The sequence below is a fragment of the Tursiops truncatus genome, chromosome 14, assembly GCF_011762595.2.
Source record: "Tursiops truncatus isolate mTurTru1 chromosome 14, mTurTru1.mat.Y, whole genome shotgun sequence".
Lineage (NCBI taxonomy): Eukaryota > Metazoa > Chordata > Mammalia > Artiodactyla > Delphinidae > Tursiops > Tursiops truncatus.
This window is the reverse complement of record NC_047047.1, coordinates 48,306,138-48,334,109: the sequence shown is the minus strand read 5'-3', so window position 1 is coordinate 48,334,109 and position 27,972 is coordinate 48,306,138.

The following is a 27,972-nucleotide window of genomic DNA, read 5'->3' as shown; positions in this document are numbered from 1 at the left end:
CATAGGATGATAATGGGAGGAAATGCAGACTTCTCTACTGAGAAAAATGGGGAGAACACTTTGGATCTCTCCATTACTAGGGGTTTGAAAAGGAATGGTTTGCAACTGAATGAAACCTAGATCCTCTCTTAGGATTTGGTCCTGTACTCTTTCTTTCAGCGAGCATGGTCATTCACCACATGATTATTTGCCACAGCTTTAACAACGAAAGTGAACGAACAAACAAAAAAAGCCTAGGTGATGTGGTTAAGTCAGATTCAGCTACTGAACTACAGGCAACCTAAGAGGCTCCTCCAAGGCCAAATCCAAATGCTTATAATTCAGAATGTTTCTTCAAAGATATTCATGAACATATTCATGTAAGCAGTGCTTCAGAAACTAAGTGTTCTTTATAATAAGCATCCATTCATCCTAACATGCCTTGAAAGGAAAATTGATGCTATTATTCTAGCTCAAAAGATGATGAGACAGAGTGAGGTGAATTGCCTGGACTAAGGTCACACGTTAAGTCAGTAGCAGAGATAGACTCAGAATGAAAAGTAAAAGTAAACAATATTTTCCCCCAACAATAGTGGTGCTTCAGTTCTAAGACTGTTACCTTTCATTGCCTTCTTTTTAAGTTTTGGTACATTCAATGGCTTTTGAAAGCAGCAAGCCTTGCACTATTCCACCCGCCTGGATGAGTTTTTAAAACTCACAGATTTCCACTCACTTGTGGTTAAACTTCAGCTAGCTGCCAGTGTATTTAAAGGAACACTCCATGAGCCTGGACAGCGCTATGGCCTAAAGCAATAAAGAGGTTGTATCCAAATCCTATCCGCGTTATCTAAGCAGCTGGTTTAACTCTGGGAGGGGCTTCTGACCCTGAAACCTGACTTCTCCAGTTAGCCAGGTGGTATGTGGCACTGGCTTCAAGGTCTTGTCACACACTCCTGATACTTGGGAAAACAGTTTACTAAGTTGGATTATTGGTATTTTCAATATTAATAAAAATGGCAGTACATCAAGAAGTTACAGCCAAACATCTCAAGTCAATGTGGAGACTGGGGGACAGTAAACAAAGTGAACTGTCTCAGCAGTTCACTTCCAGTTATCTCAGAAGGAAGTCAAAACTAAAGAGCAGAGAGTATTCCTAGAAGAGCTCTTTGTAAGCTGTTTTTGACTTTATTTGGGCTTTGTTCTGTTTTGGTTTTGCCGCTTAGCTGTCTCACTGCAGCGATCAACACTGAAATTTCGCTCTGAGCAAAAAGAGTGAAGAGAAAGCTGGGAAGCCACCCTCCTTTCCACCTCCAAGCTTCATGGAAGAATAGGCCAAAGGCTATTGCAATGCAGACAGTAATGCAACCCCAGAGGTCTTTTAACAGGGGACATGACAATCCAGCTGGAGTTTGAAGTGTGACCTTGGAGGTTTGAAGAGATAAGCCACCTGTGGAAGTCTCATATTGAAGAAAATCAGCCCTGCTTTTAGGAAACTGTGAAGGACTCCCAAGAACCTTGCCCAGTACCAACATGGCCCCACTGCCTGCACGCAATATAGTCCCAGGCTACCTGTCCAACCGTACTTACCATTGTTTCCTTTCACACTCACCATGCTTTCTGGAAGCTGAACTATCTGCAATCTCCTGTACAAACCCAAAACATTCCTAACTTAGGCAATTCTTTCCCTCAAACCTATTTTACTCTCATGTCTGCCTGTGTTCCTTGTCCCAGTAAACAGAAACTCTGTTTACCAACACTACTAATTGTCAAACTAAAAATTTGAAACCACCCTTGAATTCTTTTTTATATCTGCCTGTCAGATCCGTCAACAAATCCTGATTCCAACCACTTCTCACCCCTTCCATTACTACAAAGCTGGTGCAAGCCTCCGCCTCTCTTGCCTGGATCGCTGCAATAACCTTCTAATTAGTCTTGTTGTTTCTTCCCTGGCCCTCCTGCTGTCTATTTTCAACAAAACAGATGGTGATTCTGTTAAAATATAAATCCTATTGTGTCACTCGTCTACTCAAATTTTTCTTTACTTCCCGTACCAGTCAGACAAAGGCCAGTGTCCCAGCAATGACCTACAAGACCTTCCATGATCAGGCTTCATCTCTACTACCCTTGCTCGCTACTCATCCTTTTCCAGTCAGAATGGCTTCTGTTTTTCCTTTTAAAAACCAATCACACTCACTCCTCACATCCTCTACACTGCTTCTGCATGAAGTTCTTTTCTCCCAGGTATAAAATGATGTTTCTTCTGAACCCTTCTTCGGGTATCTGCTTAACTGTCATACTCTCTCTGGAATCTATCCTTACTTTTTTATTCCGGCACAGTATTCATCATTATCTAACATATTGCATACTTCATTTGTATTGTTTATTTGTGTTTGTATTTATGTTTCCTATCATTAGGAAGAAAGTTCATGCAAGCAAGGAGTTTTATCTATTTTATCTATCTTATTTATTGTTGTGTCCCCCAGCCCCTAGAAGAGAGCCAGGCATACAGTAGATTCTCTTTAAATGTATCTAGAATGGATGAATAAATAAAGTCACCTTTTTACATTGCTGAAAGACTTAATGAGTATGTCAAAAAATAATAGAGTTATTTCTCCCTTGAAGGGCCATAGTTTTTAAGAGTCCAGAAGCATACAGCTCCTGAATTCCAGATAGCAAGGATGATGAAATCTTCTTTTCAAAGAAATGTCACTGTTACTGTTAAGTCCCAGTTACAATTCCACAAACTCCCTGTGGGCATAGTTAATCTGAGGCCCCTTTGAAAAAAATGTCAGTTACCTCCTGGTTTCTTCTTTCTCCAGCACTGTGACATCCTCCCCGGATTAGTTCTCATTTCATTTTCTATAGCATCAACAGCAGAGCCAGCACTCATTCTCTTCAAACAAATTACTAAAGGCAACATGATAACCTGGCAGAACTGTCTTAACTTCAGTTATCTTTTTCCCTTTGAAGTTACATCCCCTCTGCTCATTATCAGATTGAGTAGATTGTATGTGATGTATTATTGGTCTTGTTCTATTTTAGTATAACATTTATTGTATTCTAATGAGAGTTGAAATAAATTTGCTAATGACATGAATAATTATAAGTGTAAACATTAGCTGGGTATGTGACTACTGGGAGAATGCCTCAAAAAAGAAACAAATCCTGTGGAGGTCAACAGAGAGAAGAAGCGACAACTGTAATCGAAGTCTTTCTCCCCTTCTGGCGGTTTATACCGCAGATAGGCTCTCGGTGCTGCTGCGTACACAAGCAGAGAGGGAGGGGCAGGAGGATTCGGACTGAGTTTTCCGTTTACAAAGTTGGTAGGTTACTGAGGAAAGGTGGATGTGCGATGTTACACTGAATTGCCCAGGGAGGAGGAGAATTGCTCACTTCATTTTTTTTTTTTTTTGGGGGGTGGGTACGCGGGCCTACTCACTCTTGTGGCCTCTCCTGTTGAGGAGCACAGGCCCCGGACACGCAGGCTCAGCAGCCATGGCTCACGGGCCCAGCCGCTGCGCGGCATGTGGGATCTTCCCAGACCGGGGCACGAACCCGCGTCCCCTGCATCAGCAGGCGGACTCCCAACCACTGCGCCACCAGGGAAGCCCTGCTTACTTCATTCTAATTGCCTAATATGTATTATGGCCTTACTTATAACAAGGCACTCTGGTAGGCATTTCCAAGGAAACAGAGTAAGCATCATTTCTGATTCAAAAAATTTTCAACTGAATAGAGAAGACAAGAATATAAATGACTATATTGGCAAAGATATAGTCACAGTTTGCCACAAGTTATAGGCACAAATAGCCACCATGATAGAGGCACAAAATTGGTCCTAACCCATTCATTTGTGTTTGCCAGGGGAAGGAGGATGGGAAATGAATGTGGGTGTGTGTAAGTGCTGGAAAAAATCTTTCTGCCTCTATGAGGAGAGTCTAGGATACATTTTGAAATGTGAGTATGATTTTAACAGTCAAAGAGGCTCAAGAAGAACATTCCAGAAAGTCTGTGTAAAGTTGGAAAAATTCAGAATATGGTAAGTAGTCCATTGGGATGAAGCATAGGGAAGTGATGGTAAGTAGGGCTGAAATGTAAGTGGAGAACAATAAAATCCTTAAATATCAGGCTGTAAGTTTGTACTTACAGGAAATAGGGAACCACTGAAGGCTCTGAGCGTGAGCGGGACATTAAGAGATCTCAGAGTAGTAAGATTCTTTTAGGAGTTTCCAGAGGAAATGTGAACATGCAGCTCGCTCTCTTTCTGTCTTTGTCTTTTTTGGCCATTGGCTTCCAAGGTCTGTGTAGAGACAATCTGACCCATTGTAAGTAATTTGGAGATTGAAGTTGAAAGTTTGATCAATGTTAAGTCCTGAAATAGAGTAAAGTACTCACAGCAATTGTATTGTTATTTTTCCCACTGCAAAGCTAAGGAAGCTGAGGAACAAAGAGATTAAGTAACCTGCCCAAGGTCACATAGTTAATGGCAAAGAGAAAAAGAGACAGATTGAGAAGAAAACCAAACATGCATTGTTGAATTGGTATAGATGCAAATACCATTAGACATTTGCTTAATGTATTATAGCTTTGGGTAAATTAATTTAAAGCACTAGAAGTTTAATGGGTTGAATTAATAGTTAGAATTAATAGAATTTTTAAATATATGGCTGAATATTTTGGTAGTTTTAGTTAAATATTTCTCAGTTGCCTTATTATATTGACTGAACAGTTCTACTCAAAGAAGATTACACAGAAATATTTTATGGATTCTGAGCTTTTAAGGCTGTGGTTCTCTCTGAAGAACAAACAGATATTTGAAGAATGAACAAAGAGAAAAGCCTTCTTACTTTAATTGTAGACAAATAATTTTCCTTAATACATAGTGAACAGTAAGTAGAGTCGGTTTTGGAAAGTAAGTACAAGAGTAATTCTGCAACCCTTTTTTAAAATAAAACATTCTCATTAATGCAGCTAAGGTTTTCTTGTTTGCTCCATTTAACAGCTGTTCAGCTGTATTCTCAGATGGTGTGTGTGAAGAAGTCAGTTATAAAAAGTGTTGTAAGCACCTTATTAAGAAAAAAAGGTTGCATGATAGCCTAAGAATAAATGTTTCTTCTCTATTCATCTGTTGGCTAGGGTCCCCTCCAGATACTTGAAGGGACAAGAGCCACATTCCCAATAATACTGATTTTACCCCTCTCTTAGGCCTAGACCATCATAAGGTTAAACTTAATCTTTTACCTAGGTATACCCATATGTATTATACTTCATTTCCATAATTAAGATGCAAAGGTCCCCATAAACAAAAACCAGAAAACGTGTGTATGTTATTGTTAAAACATTAGTTGTTGAATGAGAAATTAGAGAAACATATACAGAAAAATTCTGTGGACTCAGGAAATCTTATTTTTATGAAAGTTTTGAAGCTGTTGGGTTTCTGTACTATTCAGTTATTAGCACATTCATTACACTTTTGTCAACCAAGTAAAATAGACATCATATAATTCCTTTTATTTCCTCTACTTGAGGCTGAGCTTTCAACAGAAATTAATGTTGGGTCAAGAACTTTTAAAATGTATACTTCGACCTTACCCAACAATTACTCTAGAAATATATTCCAAGTAGATAGCCTATCTTGGGTCAGGCTTCAGAAGCACCCTCTGAAGTAAGAATTCATGTGTAAGTGACTTTTTAAGAAAGTGCCCTAAGAACTACGGAGAGAAGAGGGGAAGAAGAATAGGGAATAGGAAGAATCCAAGCAAGATTTGCAGAATTAGACAAAGTTCACTATGGACACGTCAGCCTGATGACACGGGGACTCTGCAGTATGAATTATGCCTCAAAGTTTGTTCTGACCTGAGGCAGAGAACTGGGCTTTCATATTCCCATATCTGCATTGGCTAAGGTTACTTCCAGCTGTTTCTTCCACGTAGGCAAAGCAGTATCAGAACCCCAAAGGCAGTTCACAGAAGAGTCCTAGGTGTCAGCAGTTCAGGCAAAGCCACTGAAGCCTGGAGAAGAGCTTTATTCACAATACGGAATACTGCACAGACATTTAAAAGTTTTAATTAATTAACAAGGATTTTTTTGAACTTATTTAGGGCACTGGCAATATATTAGAAATGTAGAAATATAGAAAACAGAAATGACAACCTACCCACATGGGGCTAACATTCCAGAGGGGAAATAAGACAAAAAAAACAAAAACGAGAGATGTAGTATGTAGTAGGCAGTTAGTTATATGGAAGAAAACAGAACTAGGCATGGTTAAGGACTTACAAAGGCAAAAAGTTGTATGTAAGGGAGGGGACTATATTTTTTAACTTAAAAATATAATTGAAAAAGATCAACTGAGCAAAGACATGAAAGAAAGAAGCATTGCCGCATGCATATTTGGGGAAAGATTTTTTCTACTCAGAGGAAGTAGTGCAAAGGACATATGCAGAGGGAATATGCCTGCTGTGTCTGAAGAATAGTGTGAACGTTAGCCTGTCTAAGGCAGATTAAGAGCTAGGAATTCTAATGGTATGGTGGTAATCATCTTGCAATATATAGATCTATCAAGTCAACATGTACACCTTAAACTTACACAATGTTATATGTCAATTATATCTCAATAAAGCTGGGGGGGAAGTAAAAATAAATTTTAAAAAAGAGATAGGGGTCCTGTAAGTGATCAGGTCAGAGAGTTAACAGAGAGCCACATCATCCAGGGCTTTGTAGGTCATAGTGAAGACTTTGGCTTGAGGAAAGTAAGAGGCCATTGGAAGGTTTTTAGCTGTGTGACATGATCTGAATTACTTTTTAAAAGAATCACTTTGACTGCATATTGAGAATAGATTATAGAGGGGGCAAGGATAGAAGCAGGGAAATAAATTAGCAACTTTTGCAGTAATCCAGGCAAGTGATAACAGTGAATTGGACCAGGACTATAGCATGGGAAATGGGTGAGAAGTACTGGATTATGTTATAAATGTAGACAACAGAATTTCCTGGTGTGTTAGACAAAAGGCATGAGAAAAATTTTAAAAGCAGTTCCAAGGAGGGTTTAAATATTTGGCCTGATAATTTGGAAGGACAGAGTGGCAGTTAATTAAGATGACTTTAGTTTCCACGTAAAGAAAATAGAAGAGTAAAGTATATCCAAAGTTAGCAGAGAAAGGAAATAATTAAAATCAGAGCAGATTAAATTGGTAAACCTCAGCCATAGTAACAAGAAAAAAAGAGGAAAAACACAAATTACCAATATCAGGACTGAGAGAGGGAAATCATTACAGATTCTACAGTTATTGAAATAATAAAAAGGAAATTTTGTGAACAGTTTTGTGCCAGTTAATTCAACAATTTAGATGAAATGGAAAAATTCCTTGTACACAAACTACTAAAGCTCACTCAAGAAGAAACAGAAAAACTCAATAGCTCTGTATCTACCAAAAGAATTGAATTTGTAATTTAAAACCTTCCCTCAAGATAACTCCAAGACAAGGTGGCTTCATGAATGGTTTCTACCAAATATTTAAGGAAAAAATAATACTATTACAACACAAACTCTTCCAGAAAACTGAAGAGCAGAGACTACATCTCAGTTCATTCTATGAGACAGATGACCTTAACACCAAAACCAAAGAAAACTAAAGATCAATGTACCTCATGGGCCTAAATACAAAACTCAAAACAAAACTTTAGCAAGTTGAATCCAAATATACACACATACATGATGATACATATGGTAGGACAGGGAAACTTTTCCCTTCTTTCTAGGTTCTTTGGCTTGTCTAATAATTAAATTGAAGTAAGACATAAAAGAAAAACAAATTTAATTTCATATATATGGGAATTCCAAAGATATGAGGCTCTTTTATAGCCAAGACAACTGAGTCCTATATGCCATCCTGGGCTAAGGAGAAGGGGATTGGGGTCTGGGACTTGAAAGGGAGTAAGACAACTCATGGGTATATGGGAAAAGCAAATGTTTGGTTAAAAAAAAATGCATGCCATGCCACACAGGTAAGTCCTTCCGGTGTAAAAAGTTATCTCTGGTAATAGCTCTCTTCCTGGTATAAGCCTGATATATAAATTCTTTTAGGCAGTTAAGGAAGAGTTACAAAGCTCTTATTGAATCTGTTGGGCCTTGATTGTCTTCAGCTTGAAATAATCCACATGCCTAAGTGATACATTCTGTGGCAGCCCACCCTGAACCGCATCCACACTGTAAGAGGTGGAAAAGCAAGCAAGCTGCCCTATAGCTTACCTACCCCTTGTGTACACTAAACTATTCCCTCTCACTTGATAATTTGAGTGTAATGAGCTTATACTGCCAGCCCGGTTTTATGAAGGGCTCACTGATGAATAGACCATGATCAGTGAAGCATTCATTTACTCTGGTACCATACAGCACTGCATAAACCTTGCTATGGACTGAATTGTATCCCCCCTAAAATTCATGTGTTGAAGGCCTAACCCACAATGTGACTGTATTTGGACTTAGAGCCAGTAAGTAGGTAATCAAGGTTAAATGAGGTCATAAGAGTGGGACCCTGATCCATAGGATTAGAGTCCTTGTAAGAAGAGGCACCAGTGAGCTTCAGCTTTCTCTTCCTGAGTATACTCAGAGAAAGGCCATGTGAGGGCACAGTGAGGAAGAAGCCATCTGCAAGTCAGAAATAGAGCTTTTGCCAGAAAGCTAACCCCAACAGACCTTGATCTTAGACTTTCCAACCTCAAGAACTGTCAGAAAATAAATTTCTGTTGTTTAAGCCACACAGTCTGTGGTATTTTGTTATCAGAGCCTAAGGAGACTAATACAAGCCTAAAATTAAGGAAGAGACCCACTATACCTCTTCCTGCTAAAGGACCCTCCCCTGTGGGATTAAAGTCTGGAGAAACTTAGAAAATTAACAAGGCACACTATTTGCCTTTAGTATTTACAGAGGGAGAGGCCATACTAAAATGTCCCTATAGTGGTTATACAGACACCTTTTTTTTAATACATAAATTTATTTATTTATTTTTGGCTGTGGTGGGTCTTTGTTGCTGTGCACAGGCTTTCTCTAGTTGTGGTGAGTGGGGCTACTCTTTGTCACAGTGCTCAGACTTCTCATTGCAGTGGCTTCTATTGTTGTGGAGCACAGGCTCTAGGCACACGGGCTTCAGTAGTCGTGGCTCACAGCCTCTAGAGCACAGGCTCAGTAGTTGTGGCACACGGGCTTAGTTGCTCCATGGCATGTGGGATCTTTCCGGATCAGGGCTCGAACCCGGGTCTCCTGCATTGGCAGACGGATTCTTAACCACTGTGCCACCAGAAGTCCCCATATACCATTTTAATAATGTATTAATATTCACCCCATGGGGGAGTTGGGATCAAGATGGCAGAGAAGTGGGACATGGAGCTGACCTTATCCCATAAAAAACATTAAAGATACATCTACAAGTGGGACGATTAGCACAGAACAGCTACTGAATGTCACAGAAGACCTCAGACTCCTGAAAAGACAAGAAAACCTCCACGTAACCAGGCAGTACAAAAGGAAAAAGAAAAAGAAGGCATTGGGATGGGGCCTGCACCCTAGGGAGGGAGCTATGAAGGAGGAAAGATTCCTGAACCCAAGGAAATCTTCTCACCAGCAGGGAGATCAGACTGGATGGAGGGGGAGCTTTGGAACCCAGGAGGAGAGCACAGCAACAGGTTGGGGAAGGCAAAATGGAGAGTAACATGCACAGGTCGACTGCCCTGTGCTCCCCAGCCTGAGACACTCATCTTTTGGTGCAGGTGGGGGCTGAGTGCTGAAGCTCAGGCTTCAGAGGTCTGACACATGGAAAAGATCAGGGTTGGCTCTGTGGAGAAAGCCTGAAGAGGCTGGGCTGTGGCAACTGAGGGTGTACTCAGAAGAAGTCTGGGCCCACCTGAGAGGCAAGGCACCATTACTGGGGGTGGGGGGGCACACGAGGAGAGAGGCAGGACTGCCATAAGAGCTTCTTTCCCTGTGAGTGCTCCCAGGCAACAGGACACTGCCTACAGGAGCTCCAGGGCTGGGCGCGAGTCACCACCACCATCATGGGCTCCAAAGGCAGTACTGGCCACCGCTATGAAACCCACAAGCAGGCGGAGGCCCTGTCCCCATTGTCCCAAGAGTGCATAGAGAGGAGCTGCCCATAGGAGACCCCTGAGCAGGCACCAGGCTCTGCCCCTGCTGTCCCAGGATCACGCAAGGGCCACTGTAACTGCACACCCCATATCAATGGGATAATGGCCAGCACACACTGAGGAAAGAGGCAGCAAGCATCCAAACTAAAAGCAGCCCCTCAATGCCGGACAAGAGGGCAGAATAGAAGGACTTGAGCTCACCGCCTCTCACAAAAACACCCAAATCACAACTCCTGAACAACCATCGATAAAAGAGACTGGAACCCACCAAAAAAATACATTTCACATTCAAAGACAAAGAAGCCGCAATGATACAGCAGGAGGGGCACTTTTGCAACATAAATCCCATACCCACTGGGTGGGCGACCCAGAAACTAGAAAATAAGTATATCGCAGAGGTTCTCCCACAAGAGTGAGAGTCCAGAGTCCCACATCAGGCTCCCCAGCCTGAGGGTCTGGCATCAGGAAGAGGAATCCCCAAAGCATTTGGCTCTGAAGGCCAGCAGGGCCTGAGTGCAGGCAGCTCCACAGTACTGGGAGAAACAGAGACTCCATTCTTGGAAGGTGTACAAAGGGTTCACGTACCCTAGGACCCAGCACAAAGTTGCAACTCCATAGGAGTTACCGTACTTACCTATGAGTCTTGGAGGGTCTCCTGGGGAGGTGGGAGGCAGCTGTGGCTCACCGGAGTGGTGGGGGGCAACAACACTTTTGACAGAGGCCCCAGAGAATATTGATTGGTGTGAGCGCTCCCAGAGGTCACCATTTTGCCATCAGGACCTGGCCCTACAGGCACCAGGCTCCAGTGCTGGAATGCCTCAGGCCAAACAACCAGCAGGAGGGGAACATAGACCCAGACATTGGCAGACAGGGTAACTAAAGCCATACTGAGCTCACAGCCACCTCAAAACACACCCTTTGACATGTCCTGCCCACTAGAGGGCTAAGACCCTGCTCCATCCACCAATGGGCAGGCACCAGTCCCTCCCACCAGGAAGCATCCACAAGCCTCAGGACCAACCCCACACACCAAAGAGCAGACACCAGAAGCAAAAGGAGTTACGATCCTCCAGCCAGAGGAAAGGAGTCCACAAACACAGAAATTTAGACAAAATGAGATGGCAGAAAAATATGTTTCAGACGAAGGAAAAAGATAAAAACCCACAAGAACAACTAAATGAAGATAGACAATGATAGACAATCTACCTGGAAAAGAATTTAGAGTAATGATAGTAAAGATGATCCAAGACCTCAGAAAAAGAATGGAGGCACAGACCAGAAGTTACAAGAGGTGTTTAATAAAGAGAAGATTTAAAGAACAGAGATAAATGATGCAATAACTGGAATGAAAAACACACTAGAAGGAATCAATAGCAGAATAACTGAGGCAGAAGAACAAATAAGTGAGCTGGAAGACAGATTGGTGGAAATCACTGCCATGGAACAGAATAAAGAAAAAAAATGAAAAGAAATGAGGACAGTCTCAGAGATATCTGGGACAACATTAAATGCACCAACGTTCCCATTATAGGGGTCCCAGAAGGACAAGAAAGAGAGAAAGGGCCTGAGAAAATATTTGAAGAGATTACAGGCAAAAACTGCCCTAACAGGAGAAAGGAAACATTCAAGTCCAGGAAGCTCAGAGAGCGCCATACAGGATAAACCCAAGGAGGAACATGCCAAGACACATATTAATCAAACTGACAAAAATTAAAGACAAAAAATATTAAAAGCAACAAGGGAAGAGCAATAAACAACAAACAAGGGAACCCCCATAAGGTTAGCACCTGATTTCTCAGCAGAAGCTCTGCTGGCCAGAAGGGAGTGGCATGATATATTTAAAGTGATGAAAGGGAAAAACCTACAACTGAGAATACTCTACCCAGCAAGGCTCTCATTCAAATTTGACAGGGAAGTCAACAGTTTAAAGGCAAGCAAAAGCTAAGAGAATTTAGCACCACCAAACCAGCCTTACAACAAATCCTAAAGGAACTTCTCTTGGCAGAAAAGAGGCCACAAGCAGAATCAAGAAAATTACGAATGGGGAAGCTCACAGGTAAAGTCAAACATAAAGTAAAGGTAGGAAATCATCCACACACAAATACGATATCACAACCAGCAACCATGAGAAGAGGAGAATACAAATGCAGGATACTGGAAATTCATTTGAAATTAAGAGATCAGCAAGTTAAAACAAGCTTGTACATATATAAACTGATAGATTAAGTCGCCTACATATGAACCTTCAAGTTGTGAACTTTGAAAGATGAGAACATGCGTTTGCATATCCAATCACATGACCCTCAGCAAGAAGCTGTAGCTAGATCTGGATGAGGACAACTTCACTGAACTCCATGCTGTGCAACATGAGGAGCTTCCTAATGAAGACCTGATGGAAAGTGCTTCATGACACAGGAAACGGCAAGGGGATTTTCGTTATTTGAGGAGGCACTCTTAGTTTAGAGGCACACAACCCGAACATAGAATGGTACACAAAGGTTGCAGCAGCCATTCATAAAGCAATCCAGTGCTACCATGTCATCTATGACAAGAAAAAAAAAGCTACTATCCAGACATCACTGGTTCGTTTTTTCAAGAGGATAGAAAGAATTGAAGCCAGCAAGGAACCAGAACCTGTGCCATCAATGTCAGGCATGAGTGAAATTGCAACTTGCCCACCATCTCCTATTGCTGACAATCCTTCAGCTCTACCACCTCCCACCTCCTCTCCCTCTTCCAGTCAGTAACTCTTCTTGCCTGTTCACTCAGTGCCAGCCCCTGTATGCCAGCTGTTGTACTGTACTACTGAACTTTTCAAGGTACTGTACTGCAAGATTAAAAATGTTTTTTGTGTGTGTTGTTTTTTATGTACTATCTGTGTGAAAAGTATTACAAACCTATTACAGTACAGTACTATATAGCTAGTTGTGTTCATTGGATACCTAGGCTAACTTTCTTGGACTTACAAACAAGTTGGATTTATGAATGCACTCTCAGAATGGACCTTGTTGGTATGTAGGGGGCTTACTTTATAGCAAAACCTCACGGGAACCACAAACCAAAAATCTACAATAGATACAGACACAAAAAAGAAAAAGCAATCACATCACTAAAGATAGACATCAAATCACAAGAGAACAAAGAGGAAGGAAAGAAAAAAGACCTTTAAAAATAAATCCAAGGGTCTTCCCTGGTGGTGCAGTGGTTAAGAATCCACCTGCCAATGCAGGGCACAAGGTTTTGAGCCCTGGTCCAGGAAGATCACACATGCCGCGGAGCAACTAAGCCCATGCACCGAAACTAGTGAGCCTGAGCTCTAGAGCCCCCGAGCCACAACTACTGAGCCTGAGTGCCTAGACCCCATGCTCCGCAACAAAGAGAAGCCACTGCAATGAGAAGCCCATGCACCACAACAAAGAGTAGCCCCCGCTCACCGCAACTAGAGAAAGCCCACGCGCAGCAACAAAGACCCAATGCAGCCAAAAATTAATTAATTAAATTTATTTTTAAAAATCCAAAACAATCAACAAAACGGCAATAAGAACATTCATTTGGATAATTAACTTAAATGTAAATTGAATAAATGCTCCAACCAAAAGACATAGACTGGCTGAATGGATACAAAAACAAGACCCATATATGTGCAGTCTACAAGAGACCCACTTCAGACCTAGGGACACATACAGACTGAAAGTGAGGGGATGGAAAAAGGTATTCCATGTAAATGGAAATCAAAAGAAAGCTGGAGTAGCAATAGTCATATCAGACAAAATAGACTTTAAAATAGACTCTTACAAGAGACAAAGAAGGACACTACATAATGATCAAAAGATCAATCCAATCAGAAGATATAACAATTATAAATATATATGAACCCAACATAGGAGCACCTCAATATATAAGGCAAACACTAACAGGCATAAAAGGAGAAATAGACAGTAGCACAATAATAGTTGGGGACTTTAATACCCCACTCTCATCAATGGACATATCATCCAGACAGAAAATCAATAAGGAAACACAGGCCTAAATGACACATTAGAACAGATGAACTTAATTGATATTTATAGAACATTCCATCCAAAAGAAGCACAATGCACTTTCTTCTCAAGTGCACATGGGATATTCTCCAAGATAGATCACGTGCTGGGCAACAAATCAAGCCTCAGTAAATTTAAGAAAGTTGAGGGCTCCCCTGGTGGCGCAGCGGTTGAGAGTCCGCCTGCTGAGGCAGGGGACGCAGGTTCATGCCCCAGTCTGGGAAGATCCTGCATGCCGCGGAGCGGCTGGGCCCGTGAGCCATGGCCACTGAGCTTGCACGTCTAGAGCCTGTGCTCCGCAGCGGGAGAGGCCACGGCAGTGAGAGGCCTGCATACCACAAAAAAAAAAAAAATTTTAAGAAAGTTGAAATCACATCAAGCATCTTTTCTGGCCACAAGGTTATGGGGTTAGAAATCAATTACAAGAAAAAAACTGTAATAAAACACAAACACATGGAGGCTAAATAATATGTTACTAAACAACAAATGGATCACTGAAGAAATCAAAGAGAAAATTTAAAAACACCTAGAGACAAATGAAAATGAAAGCATGACGATCCAAAACCTTTGGGACACATCAAAAGAAGTTCTAAGAGGGGTGCTTACAGCAATACAATATTACCTCAAGAAACAGGAAAAATCACAAATAAATAACCTAACCTTACACCTAAAGCAACTAGAGAAAGAGGAACAAACAAAACCCAAAGTTAGTAGGAGGAAAGAAATCATAAAGATCATAGCAGAAATAAATGAGATAGAGACAAAACAATAGCAAAGATCAATGAAACTAAAAGCTGGTTCTTTGAAAAGATAAACAAAATTGAAAACCTTTAGCCAGACTCATCAAGAAAAAGAGGGAGAGGACTCAATAAAATTAGAAATGAAGAAGGAGAAGCTACAACAGACACCGCAGAAATACAAAGCAGCCTAAGAGACTACTACAAGCAACTCTATGCTAATAAAATGGACAACCTAGAAGAAATGGACTAATTCTTAGAAAGGTACAATCTCCCCAGATTGAACCAGGAGGAAATAGAAAATATGAACAGACCAATCACAAGTACTGAAAGTGAAACTGTGATTTAAAAAACTTCCAACAAACAAAAGTCTAGGACCAGATGGCTTCACAGGTGAATTCTATCAAACATTTAGAGAAGAGTTAACATCTATCCTTCTGAAACTATTCCAAGAACTTACATAAGAAGGAACACTTCCAAACTCATTCTATGAGGCCACCATCACCCTGATACCAAAAGCAGACAAGGGTATCACAAAAAAAAGAAAATTACAAGCCAAAATCACTGATGAAACTAGACATAAAAATCCTCAAGAAAGTACTAGCAATCCGAATCCAACAATACATTAAAAGGATGATACGCCATGATCAAGTGGGATTTATCCCAGGGGTGCAAGGATTCTTCAATAGCCACAAATCAATCAGTGTGATATACCACATTAACAAACTGAAGAAAAAAGCCATATGATCATCTCAATAGATACAGAAAAAGCTTTTGAAAAAATTCAACACCCATTTATGATAAAAGCTGTCCAGACAGGAATAGAGGGAATTTACATCAATATAATAAAGGCCATATATAACAAACCCACAGCTAACAGCATTCTCAACAGTGAAAAACTGCAAGCATTCCCTCTAAGATCAGGAACTAGGCAAGGATGTCCAATTTTGCCACTGTCATTCAACAGAGTTTTGGAAGTCCTAGCCACAGCAATCAGAGAAGAAAAAGAAATGAAAATAATTCAAATTGGAAAAGAAGAAGTAAAACTGTCACTGTTTGCAGATGACATACTATACATAGAGAATTCTAAAGATACAGCCAGAAAAATACTAGAGCTCATCAATAAATTTGGTAAAGTTGCAGAATACAAAATTAATACACAGAAATCTCTTGCATTCCTATATACTAACAACAAAAGATTAGAAAGAGAAATTAAGGAAATGATCCCTTTTACAATCACATCAAGAAGAATAAAATACCTAGGAATAAACTTACCTAATGAGACATAAGATCTCTACTCTGAAAACTATAAGACACTGATGAAAGAAATTGGAGATGACACAAACAGATGGAAGATATACCATGTTTGTGGATTGGAAGAGTCAATATTGTGAAAGTGACTGTACTACCCAAGGCAATCTACAGATTCAGTGCAACCCCTATCAAATTACCAATCACATTTTTCACAGGACTAGAACATAAAAATCTTAATATTTGTATGGAGACACAAAAGACCTCAAATAGCCAAAGCAATCTTGAGAAGGAAAAATGGAGCCAGAGGAATCAAGCTCACTGACTTCAGACCGTACTACAGAGCTACAATCATCAAAACAGTATAGTACTAGCAGAAAAACAGAAACATAGATCAATGGAACAGGATAGAAATCCCAGAAATAAACACACACCTGTGGTCAATTAATCTATGACAAAGGAGGCAAGAATGTACAATGGAGAAAAGACAGTCTCTTCAATAAGTGGCACTGGGAAAACTGAACAGCTACATGTAAAAGAATGAAATTAGAACACTCTCTAACATCATACACAAAAATAAACTTGAAATGGGTCAAAGACCTAAATTTAAGATGGAACACTATAAAACTCCTAGAGCAAAACATAGGTAGAACACTCTTTGACATAAATCACAGCAATATATTTTTTGATCCACCTCCTAAAGTAATGAAAATAAAAACAAAAAATAAAAATGGGACCTAATTAAACTTAAAAGCTTCTGCACAGCAAAGGAAACCATAAACAAAATGAAAAGACAACCCACAGAATGGGAGAAAAAATTTGCAAATGAAGCAATCAACAGGGATTAATCTTCAAAATATACAAACAATGCATGCAGCTCAATATCAAAAAAACAAACAACCCAATCAAAATCAAAACCCCAATGAGGTATCATCTCACACTGCTCAGAATGGACTTCATCAAAAAGTCTAAAAACTGTAAATGCTGGAGAGGGTGTGGAGAAAAGGGAACCCTCCTACACTGTTGGTAGGAATGTAAATGGTATAGGTACTATGGAGAACAGTATGGAGGTTCCTTCAAAAACTAAAAATATGATCCAGCAATCCCACTCCTGGACATATATCTGCAGAAAAACCATAGTTTGGAAGCATACATGCACCCCAATGTTCATTGCAGCACTGTTTACAATAGCCAAGACATGGAAGCAACCTAAATGTGCTTTGATAGAGGAATGGATAAAGAAGATGTGGTACATATATACAATAGAATATTACTCAGCCATAAAAAGGAATGAAATAATGCTATTTGCAGCAACATGGGTGGACCTAGAGATTACCATACTAAGTGAAGTAAGTCCAACAAAAACAAATATCAAATGATATCACTCATATGTGGAATCTATTTTTTTAAAAAAAAGAAAAGCAACAAATGAACTTATTTCTGAAACAGGTATTAAAAACTAATTTATGGTTACCAAACAGGAAACATGGGTGGGGAGGGATTTATCAGAAGCCTGGGATGAACACACACACACTATATAAAATAAACAACCAACAAGGACCTACTGTATAGCACTGGGAACTCTATAATCAGTATTCTGTGATAACCTATATGAGAAAAGAATCTAGAAAAGAATGAATATATGTACATGTATAACTGAATCACTTTCCTGTACACCTGAAACTAATACAACATTGTAAATCTACTATATTCCAATAAAATTAAAAAAAATTCAAACCATGGCATAATCTCTTAACTCCAGACAATTGTGTACTCTACCTGTATAGGGAATATTAACTAGGACTCCCCCATGGCCCTCCTTTGCCTTTAACTATGTGGAGGTTATGTGGTGTCTGTTTGGTATAGGGTAGTAGGAAAACAACTCTTGGTTTCAATAAACTCATCAAGCAGCACCAAAAATGAAACACTGTCCTTCCCATGCTCAGTGTCCACTTGACTCACGATTTCCTCTGTGGAGATATCAAGGTTTGTTGACACTGTTGATGGGATGAAAAAGTGATGAAACATTCTTAAGTGGTGGCATAAATACACATGAAGAGGTCGGTAATAATCACTTATTGTTTACTCTCTGTTTGTTTGTTTGTTTTTTAGCCATGCCATGCAGCTTGCGGGATCTTGGTTCCCTGACCAGGGACCAGTGGAAGTGCAGAGTCCTAACCACTGGACGGCCAGGGAATTCCCACTTATTGTCTACTCTTTAACTTACTTCCTTTTCCTTCTGTTTGGAGATCCCATGACTTGCCATACCCTGGAATAACGACATCCTTCACTTCATCTTTGAATTTTTGGCACCTCAATTTTATTATTTCTGGTCACTCCCGTGGAAAATCATCAAAAATGGATATGTATATTTTCTATTATTTTCGAACCGAGTAAGAGATACTCTGTACACATGGTGATAGAATATGCAAAATCTGTGACTAGGACCCACCTTCTTTTTAAGTGAAAGAGTTATCCTCATGTTCAAAAGCAATGACCTCTGTGAACATAATCACACTAGCCTGCATCTGGGCTTAGTCTTATTTCCACCTTCCTACAAACATTATGGTGCTGAGTTTTCATGAAATTAAATTTTCAGGCAATAAACAACTTCATATGGAAACAGTAATTAAAAGAGATAGCCTTACCAATGAATTCCTAAATCTGATTAAACCTATTATCAACCTAGTTGGTGCCTGCAGTCCACATTCAAGGTGGTAAAATTGCTAATTGGTCTAACCTTTATAATCATAACCAGTAATTTCAATTTGGCCTTCAACTCTGCCCAGAAATCCCCTAGTGCTCACTCTTTGAAATCGTTATTTCACATCTTTTCTCTTCGAACTCCTAAAGCCTCCTTAGCTTGCTTCTTAAATCATTAGGAAAAAAAGAAATAGAGGCAATTGAGTGACCATTGGGTCTATTAACTTACTTGTATGGATAAGCATTCTCTCTAACTTCCTTCCAATTAGAAGGGTTTTCTTATCTTTCATTAAACTCCTTTACATTTGTCTTGGATTCCACCCCTTTCTGCCTTCACAACAACTCTTTTACTCAATTATCACCCTCAGTTTGGTCATTTCTATTCTATATGTTTAGCTATGGGGAAGCATTTTTAAAGACCTAGAAGTGGAATGAATATGAGCAAATTTTCATTTAAGTCTTATCTAGATCTAATTATTTTATTCATATTTCATAACAGATTTTATCACACAGTATTCCATTCATTATTCTAAGATACTTATGCAGCAGGAAATATACATGTTTGCATAGGGTAATTATAAGATAATACAAGAAGTTTCAAAGACTTAGATCAATCTACAGGTACTAGGAATATACATGTAAGCAGAAGCAGATAAATAAACATTGGTAAGATAAAAGAAAGACAAATTCCTGCCCTTTGAGAATCATGGGATGGGTTCCTCCATATTGGATGTGGAATATATATCTTGACATAGCAACAATATATTAGCATTATTTAATGAACAAGGGAAAAATCTTTAACATGAAAAATTGACAAAGTGTTGATTAAAATATACACCCTGAATATTCTTTTCACTCACTTCTGATTTCAAGCATAAAACATTAAATTTCTATTAACTACTGAGGGTTTTTACTTTTTCTTCTATTTGACGTTTAGATCTGTTTCGTTGTAAGAAAAGTATGTGTGTGTGCACGTGTGTTTAGGTGCATGTGTGTGACAGAGAGACAGAGACTTGACCTCATTGCCAATTAAAGAACATGGACATTGATTATTGAAACTGAGTCAGAAACACTTTCTCTTGCTTTTTTTTCTTTCTCCCTGATGCCCGCAAAGCTCTTCTTGACTCTGATCCTCTGGCCTTTGTCAGCTTGCCTCCCCAGTGCAGGCAAAAGAGTTCACTACACCCTACCTCCACCCCAGAGTTCACTACACTCCACCTCCACCCCTCTCCTGTGCGTGCACGTGCATGCACACACACACATACACACACACTGCTACCTATGGCTGAGTAATAAGAACCACATGGAAGAGCTGGCAAGAGAGGAATAATAAAAGGCCACCAAGTGAAGCAGTCAGTGCCCATTTTGGACCACAGAGCTGTTCTCACTGAGCAAGGATCAGAAAAACTCTAGAGAGTCCCTGAATAATATCTTTCTTACCCAGAAGAACAATAAGAGTTCTTTATTTTGGGGTACCTCAGGCAAGACATCTGCTCTCTTTTTCTTTCTAGGCTTTCTAAAATTTCTGCAGCCATAAACACTCATGTTCACAGTTTCCCATTTTCTACTTTGTCCAGCTAATAAAACACACCTTTGCTGGTTTGGCTTTAATGCTTCGTATTTCCTCTTTGGCTCATTAGAACAAAAGACTTTTACAGTCAAGTGTAATATTTCAGAGCTCTGGCTTTGTCAAGCATCTTCCTCATAAACAGTTTGGTTTGATTGGAAGCTACACATCAAGTTTATTTGTTATCCCAAGAGGCCAAAATTTGGCATTAATAAAGTAAAATGGATATAAGGCCTAGGAGTGCCCTAAAATATCTATTTAGAACAAGAGTCCTGGGACCTGTGGCTCTGTACATGTTCAGCAAATTCTGAAAACTAGAGCAGAGACCATCCCACACTCAGACTTCCACAGGAGTACTGGCAGGGGCCAAAATGATAGGTGGACATGCATATGTGTTACGAGTATTGATGAACTGGGCATGCTGGAGGGCACAGGCCCAGCTCGAGAGGGCAGAGCTAGTCAGCCCCAATCAATTGTTGTCATTTGGGAAACAGGCCCTGGTTGTCTTCTGTCTTAAGAGAAAGAAGAAATATGAGTTTTTTGTAAAAGCTCCTGATAAAACAATGCCTTTTGCATTCAAATTGCTATAAGTCAGTTGAGTAGAAAGATTATCCTACTTCTTATTAACTTGATGAATACTTTTTCAATGATTAAGTAAAAATAAGTCAGTTAGAAGCACAATTGTAATGATCAAGATGGCAGAGTAGTAGGATGTGAAGCTCACTCTCTCCCACAAATACAACAAAAATACATCTACGTGTGGAGTGATTCTCACAGAATATCTAAAAAACGGTGGCAGAAGACCTCAGACTGCTGAAAGGGCAAGAAAATCACGTAACTGGGTAGGAAAAAAGCAAAAGAAAAAAGCGAGAAAGGATTCAGGTCAGGACCTGCACCCCTCGGAGGGAGCTGTGAAACAGGAAAAGTTCATGCACCCTGGGAAGCTCCCTCACCAGCAGGGAGATCAGCCGGGACAGAAGGGGAGTTTCAGAGCCTTAGAGGAGAAAGCACCATTCAGGTTGCAGCAGCCAGAGCAGAGGGAGAACTGCACAGACAGTCAGTGCCCTGGCCTTCACTCAGCCTGACACCTGCGTCCACTGGTGCTGGTCGGGGCTGGGTGCTGGAACTCGGGCTTCAGAGATCAGCTGGAGAGAGGACTGGGGGTGGCTGTGTGGAGACAGAGACTGGGCGGGGCGGGGGGGGGGCTGGAATCCAGTGTGACCATGGCTGAGGGTGTATGTGGAGGAAGCCTGGGCCTCCTTAGAGGCCAGTAGCTGTTGTTTGGGGGTGTGCACACGGGTAGGGTCAGGACCCAGACTGTAACCTTTTCCCCTGTGTGTGTGCTCACAGAGGGCAGGTCACTGCCTACACAGGCCTCAACCGCCACCAGCCTCAACTGGAAGCAGCCCAGACCCCAGGAGTGTTCACAGGCCCCTGCCGCCTCCCACTCAAACTCCAGGAGTGGTTGACATCCACCTCCACTCCCATATGTGTCATGGGGCACATCTGAGCCACAAAGGACCCCAAGACCAGGCACCAGCCACCGCATTTGCACACCCCCTAATCTATCAAAGGGATAACAACCAGCACACGCTGAGGAAAGAGGTGACAGGCATTCATACTAAAAACGGACCTCACACCAAATATATTAAACCCACACAAGCTACACAGGGTTGACACCACAGATAAATAATCCTCCAAGACCACAGTAGAAAACTGTTTCTCCTAAACTCACAGAGTAAGAGAATGTAAGTAAAATGAAGAATCAGAGGAACCACTGCAAGTTAAAAGACCAAGAGCATTCCCCTGAAAGAACAAGCAATAAAACATATCTCTTACGTCTAAGAGACACTGATTTCAAAAAGGAGATAATGAAAATACTGAAGGAATTAAGAAAGGCTATCAACAGAAATGCAGAGTACTGTAAAAAGGAGCTAGAAACTATAAAGAGGAACCAAGAAAAATTAGAAAACTCATTTGCAGAGATGAAAGCTGAGCTAAAGGCAATGAATAATGAAGAAGAATGAATAAGTAACCTGGAAGATAGAATAATGGAAATCACCCAATCAGGACAGCAGACAGAAAGCCAACAAAAATTAAAAAGCAATATATAAGAGACCTATTGGATAATATAAAGCGTGCCAACCTACATATAATAGATTCCAGAAGGGGAAGAAAGAAAAAGGAGATCAAAAGATGTATTTGAAGAAATTATGGCTGAAAACTTCCCAAACCTAAAGAAGGAAACATATCTAGGTACAGGAAGCACAGAGGGTTCCAAACAGACCTACACCAAGATATAATAAAAGTGGCAAAAGTTAAAGAGAGGATTCTAAAGGCAGCAAGAGAAAATCAAAGGGTTAATTACAAGGGAACCCCCATAAGGCTATCAGCTAATTTCTCCAAAGAAATGTTGCAGGCCAGAAGGGAGTGGCAAGATATATTCAAAGTCCTGAAAGGGAAAAATCTGCAAACTAGAATACTCTACCCAGCAAGATTATCATTTAGAAAAGAAGAAGAGATAAAGAATTTCTCAGAAAAGCAAAAACTAAAAGAATACAGCAATACTAAACCTATCCTAAAGGAAATATTGAAAGGTCTTCTCTAAATAGAAAAGAAGTAAGAATCTATAGGAAGGACAAAATCACAATTGGAAAATAAATCACTTAAATAAGCCAGTACACAGATTTTTTTTTAAAAAATCAAAAAAATTTTGGAGAAGGTGATGATAACCACAATGAACAGAAAAAGGAAGAACATGAAGATGTAAAAGAGGACATCAAAATCATAAAATAAGGGGGAGGAGAGTAAGAAAATGTAGATTTTTTTTCCTAGAATGTGTTTGAGCCTATATGACTAAAAGTCTAAGGCAAGTAGTTACAGGAAGGGGTTAACATACTTGAAAAACAGGGTAACCACAAATCAAAAACATACAATAGATTCACAAAAACCAGAAAGAAAATAAGTATAATATTGATAGAAAAGAAAAGTGCCAAGCCACTAAAGGAAAAATAAAACGTAAAAGGAACAAAGAAGAAATATAAAATCAATGGGAAGACAAGGTTTAACATGGCAACCAATATATATCTATCAATAATTACCTTAAATGTAAATGGACTAAATGCTCTAATTAAAAGACAGAGTGGCAAATTGGATTAAAAAAATAAGAGCCTATGATATGCTGCCTAAAAGAGACCCACTTCAGGGCAAAGGATACACATAGATTGAAAGTGAGGGGATGGAAAAAGATATTTCATGCAAACAGAAATGACAAGAAAGCAGGTGTCTCAATACTCACATCAGACAAAATAAACTTTAAAACAAAGGCCATAAAGAAAGATATAGAAGGACAAAATTAATGATAAAAGGATCAATATAAGAAGAGGATTTTACATTCATAAACATATATGCATCTAATAGAGAAGCACCCAAATACATAAAAGAAATACTAATGAACATAAAGGGAGAAACTGACAGGCATACAATAATAGTAGGAGACATTAACACCCCACTCACATCAGTAGATCTTCCAGACAGAGAAGCAATAAGGCAACAGAGATACTAAATGATACAATAGAACAATTAGACTTAATTGATATTTTGAGGACACTATATCCAAAAAAAAACAGAATACACATTCTTTTCAAGTGCACATGGAACATTCTCTAGGATTGCCCATATACAAGGGCACAAAACAAAGCTCAGTAATTTCAAGAGTACAGATATGATCTCAAGCATCTTTTCTGACCACAACAGCATGAAACTAGAAATTAACCACAGAAAAAGAAATGATTTTAAAAAAAAAATTACATGGAGACTAAACAACATGCTACTGAAAAACCAATGGGTTGGGCTTCCCTGGTGGCGCAGTGGTTGAGAGTCCGCCTGCCGATGCAGGGGACGCGGGTTCGTGCCCCGGTCCGGGAAGATCCCACATGCCGCGGAGCGGCTGGGCCCGTGAGCCATGGCCGCTGAGCCTGCGCGTCCATGGGAGAGGCCACAACAGTGAGAGGCCCGCGTAATGCAAAAAAAAAAAAAACCAAAAAACCAATGGGTCAATGATGAAATCACAGAGGAAATTTAAAAATACCTCGAGATAAATGACAATGAAAACACAACCATACAAAGTCTATGGGATGCAAAAGCAGTTATTAGAGGGAATTTCATAGCAATATAGGCTTTACTCAAAAAATAAGAAAAATCTCAAATAAACAACCTAAGCTACCACTTAAAAGAATTAGAAAAAGAAGAACAAAACAAAACCTAAAGTCAGAAGAAGGAAGGAAATAATATAATAAAGAGAGGAAACAAATAAAATAGAGGGAAAAAAATAGAAAAAGTCAATAAAAGCAAGAGCTGGATCTTTGAAAGGATAAACAAGACTGACAAACCTCTGGCCAGGCTCACCAAGAAGAAAAGAGAAAGAACACACACACACAAAAAATAATAACAAGAAATGAAAATGAGGCATAACAACTGATACGGCAGAAATACAAAAAACCGTAAGGGAATACTATGAATAATTATATGCCAACAAATTTGACAACCTAGAAGAAATGGACAAGTTTCTAAAAACATAACAGCCCACCAAAACTGAATCCAGAAGAAATAGATCATTTGAAAAGACTGATCACAAGAACTGAAACAGAATCTGTGATTTCAATTCTCCCTACAAACAAACGTCGAAAACCAGATGGCTTCACAGCTGAATTCTACCAAACATACAAAGAAGAACATATACCAATCCTTCTCAAATTCTTCCAGAAAGTTGAAGAGGAGGGAACACTCCCAAGGACATTCTATGAAGCCACCAACACCCTGATACCAAAACCAGACAAAGAAACCACCAAAAAAAATTACAGGCCAATATCTTTAATGAATATAGATGCCAAAATTATCAACAAAACATTAGCAAACTGAATCCAACAATACATAAAAATCATGCACCATGAGCATAGGAGGAGGAACCAAGATGGCGGACTATAAGGACGTGCTCTCACTCCCTCTTGCGAGAACACCAGAATCACAACTAGCTGCTGGACAATCATCGACAGGAAGACACTGGAATACACCGAAAAAGATACCACACATCCAAAGACAAAGGAGGAGCCACAATGAGATGGTAGGAGGGGCACAATCACAGTAAACTCAAATCCCATAACTGGTGGGTGGGTGACTCACAGACTGGAGAACACTTATACCACAGAAGTCCACCAACTGAAGTGAAGGTTCTGAGCCCCATGCCACGCTTCCCAACCTGGGGGGCCGGCAACGGGAGGAGGAATTCCGAGAGAATCAGACTTTGAAGCCTAGTGGAAACTGATTGCAGGATTTCGATAGGACTGGGGGAAACAGAGACACCACTAATGGAGGGCACACACAAAGCAGTGTGCACATCAGGACCCAGAGGAAGGAGCAGTGACCCCAGGGGAGACGGAACCAGACCTACCTGGTAGTGTTGGAGGGTCTCCTGCAGAGTCAGGGGGTGGCTGTGGCTCACCGTGGGGACAAGGACACTGGTAGCACAAGTTCTGGGAAGTACTTCTTGGTGTGAGCCCTCCCAGAGTCTGTCATGAGCCCCACCAAAGACCTCAGGGAGGCTCTAATGTTGGGTTGCCTCAGGCCAAACAACCAACAGGAAGGGAACCCAGCCCCACCCATCAACAGTCAAGTGGATTACAGTTTTACTGAGCTCTGCTCACCAGAGCAACAGCCAGCTCTACGCACCACCAGTCCCTCCCATCAAGCATATTAGATAGCCTCAACCATCAGAGGGCAGAGAGCAGAAGCTAGAAGAACTACAATCCTGCAGCCTGTGGAACAAAAACCACATTCACAGAAAGATGGACAAGATGAAAAGGCAGAGGGCTATATACCAGATGAAGGAACAAGATAAAACCCCAGAAAAACAACTAAATGAAGTGGAGATAGGCAACCTTCAAGAAAAACAATTCAGAATAATGATAGCGAAGATAACCCAGGACCTCGGAAAAAGAATGGAGGCAAAGATTGAGAAGATGCAAGAAATGTTTAACAAAGACCTAGAAGAATTAAGGAACAAACAAACAGAGATGAAGAATACAATAACTGAAATGAAAACTACACTAGAAGGAATCAACAGCAGAATAACTGTGTCAGAAGACCGGATAAGTGACCTGGAAGACTGAATGGTGGAATTCACTGCTGCTGAACAGACTAAAGAAAAAAGAATGAAAAGAAATGAAGACAGCCTAAGAGAACTCTGGGACAACATTAAACACACCAACATTTGCATTACAGGAGTTCCAGAAGGAGAAGAGAGAGAGAAAGGACCCGAGAAAATATTTGAAGAGATTATAGTTGAAAACTTCCCTAACATGTGAAAGGAAATACCCACCCAAGTCCAAGAAGCGCATCGAGTCCCATACAGGATAAACCCAAGGAGAAACACACCGAGATACACAGTAATCAAACTGCCAAAAATTAAAGACAAAGAAAAATTATTGAAAGCAGCAAGGGAAAAACGACAAATAGCATACAAGGGAACTCCCATAAGGTTAACAGCTGATTTCTCAGCAGAAATCCTATAAGCCAGAAGGGAGTGGCATGATATACTTAAAGTGATGAAAGGGAAGAACCTACAACCAAGATTACTGTACCCAGGCGATGATCTCATTCAGATTCGATGGAGAAATCAAAAGCTTTACAGACAAGCAAAAGCTAAGAGAATTCAGCACCACCAAACCAGCTCTACAACGAATGCTAAAGGAACGTCTCTAAGTGGGAAACACAAGAGAAGAAAAGGACCTACAAAAACAAACCCAAAACAGTTAAGAAAATGGTCATAGGAACATACATATCGATAATTACCTTAAAAGTGAATGGATTAAATGCTCCAACCAAAAGACACAGGCTTGCTGGATGGATACAAAAACAAGACCCATATACATGCTGTCTACAAGAGACCCACTTCAGACCGAGGGACACATACAGCTGAAAGTGAGGGGATGGAAAAAGATATTCCATGCAAACGGTAATCAAAAGAAAGCTGGAGTAGCTATACTCATATATCAGATAAAATAGACTTTAAAATAAAGACTCTTACAAGAGACAAGAAAGGACACTACATAATGGTCAACAGATCAATCCAAGAAGAAGGTATAACAATTATAAATATATATGCACGTAACATAGGAGCACCTCAATACATAAGGCAACTGCTAACAGCTATAATCAAGGATGTTGACAGTAACACAATAATAATGGGGGACTTTAACACCTCACTTACTCCAATGAACAGATCATCCAACATGAAAATAAATAAGGAAACAGAAGCTTTAAATGACACAATAGACCGGATAGATTTAACTGATATTTATAGGACATTCCATCCAAAAACAGCAGATTACACTTTCTTCTCAAGTGTGCATGGAACATTCTCCAGGAGAGATCACATGTTGGGTCACAAATCAAGCCTCAGTAAATTTAAGAAAATTGAAATCATATCAAGCATCTTTTCTGACCACAACGCTATGAGATTAGGAATCAATTACAGGAAAAAAAACGTAAAAA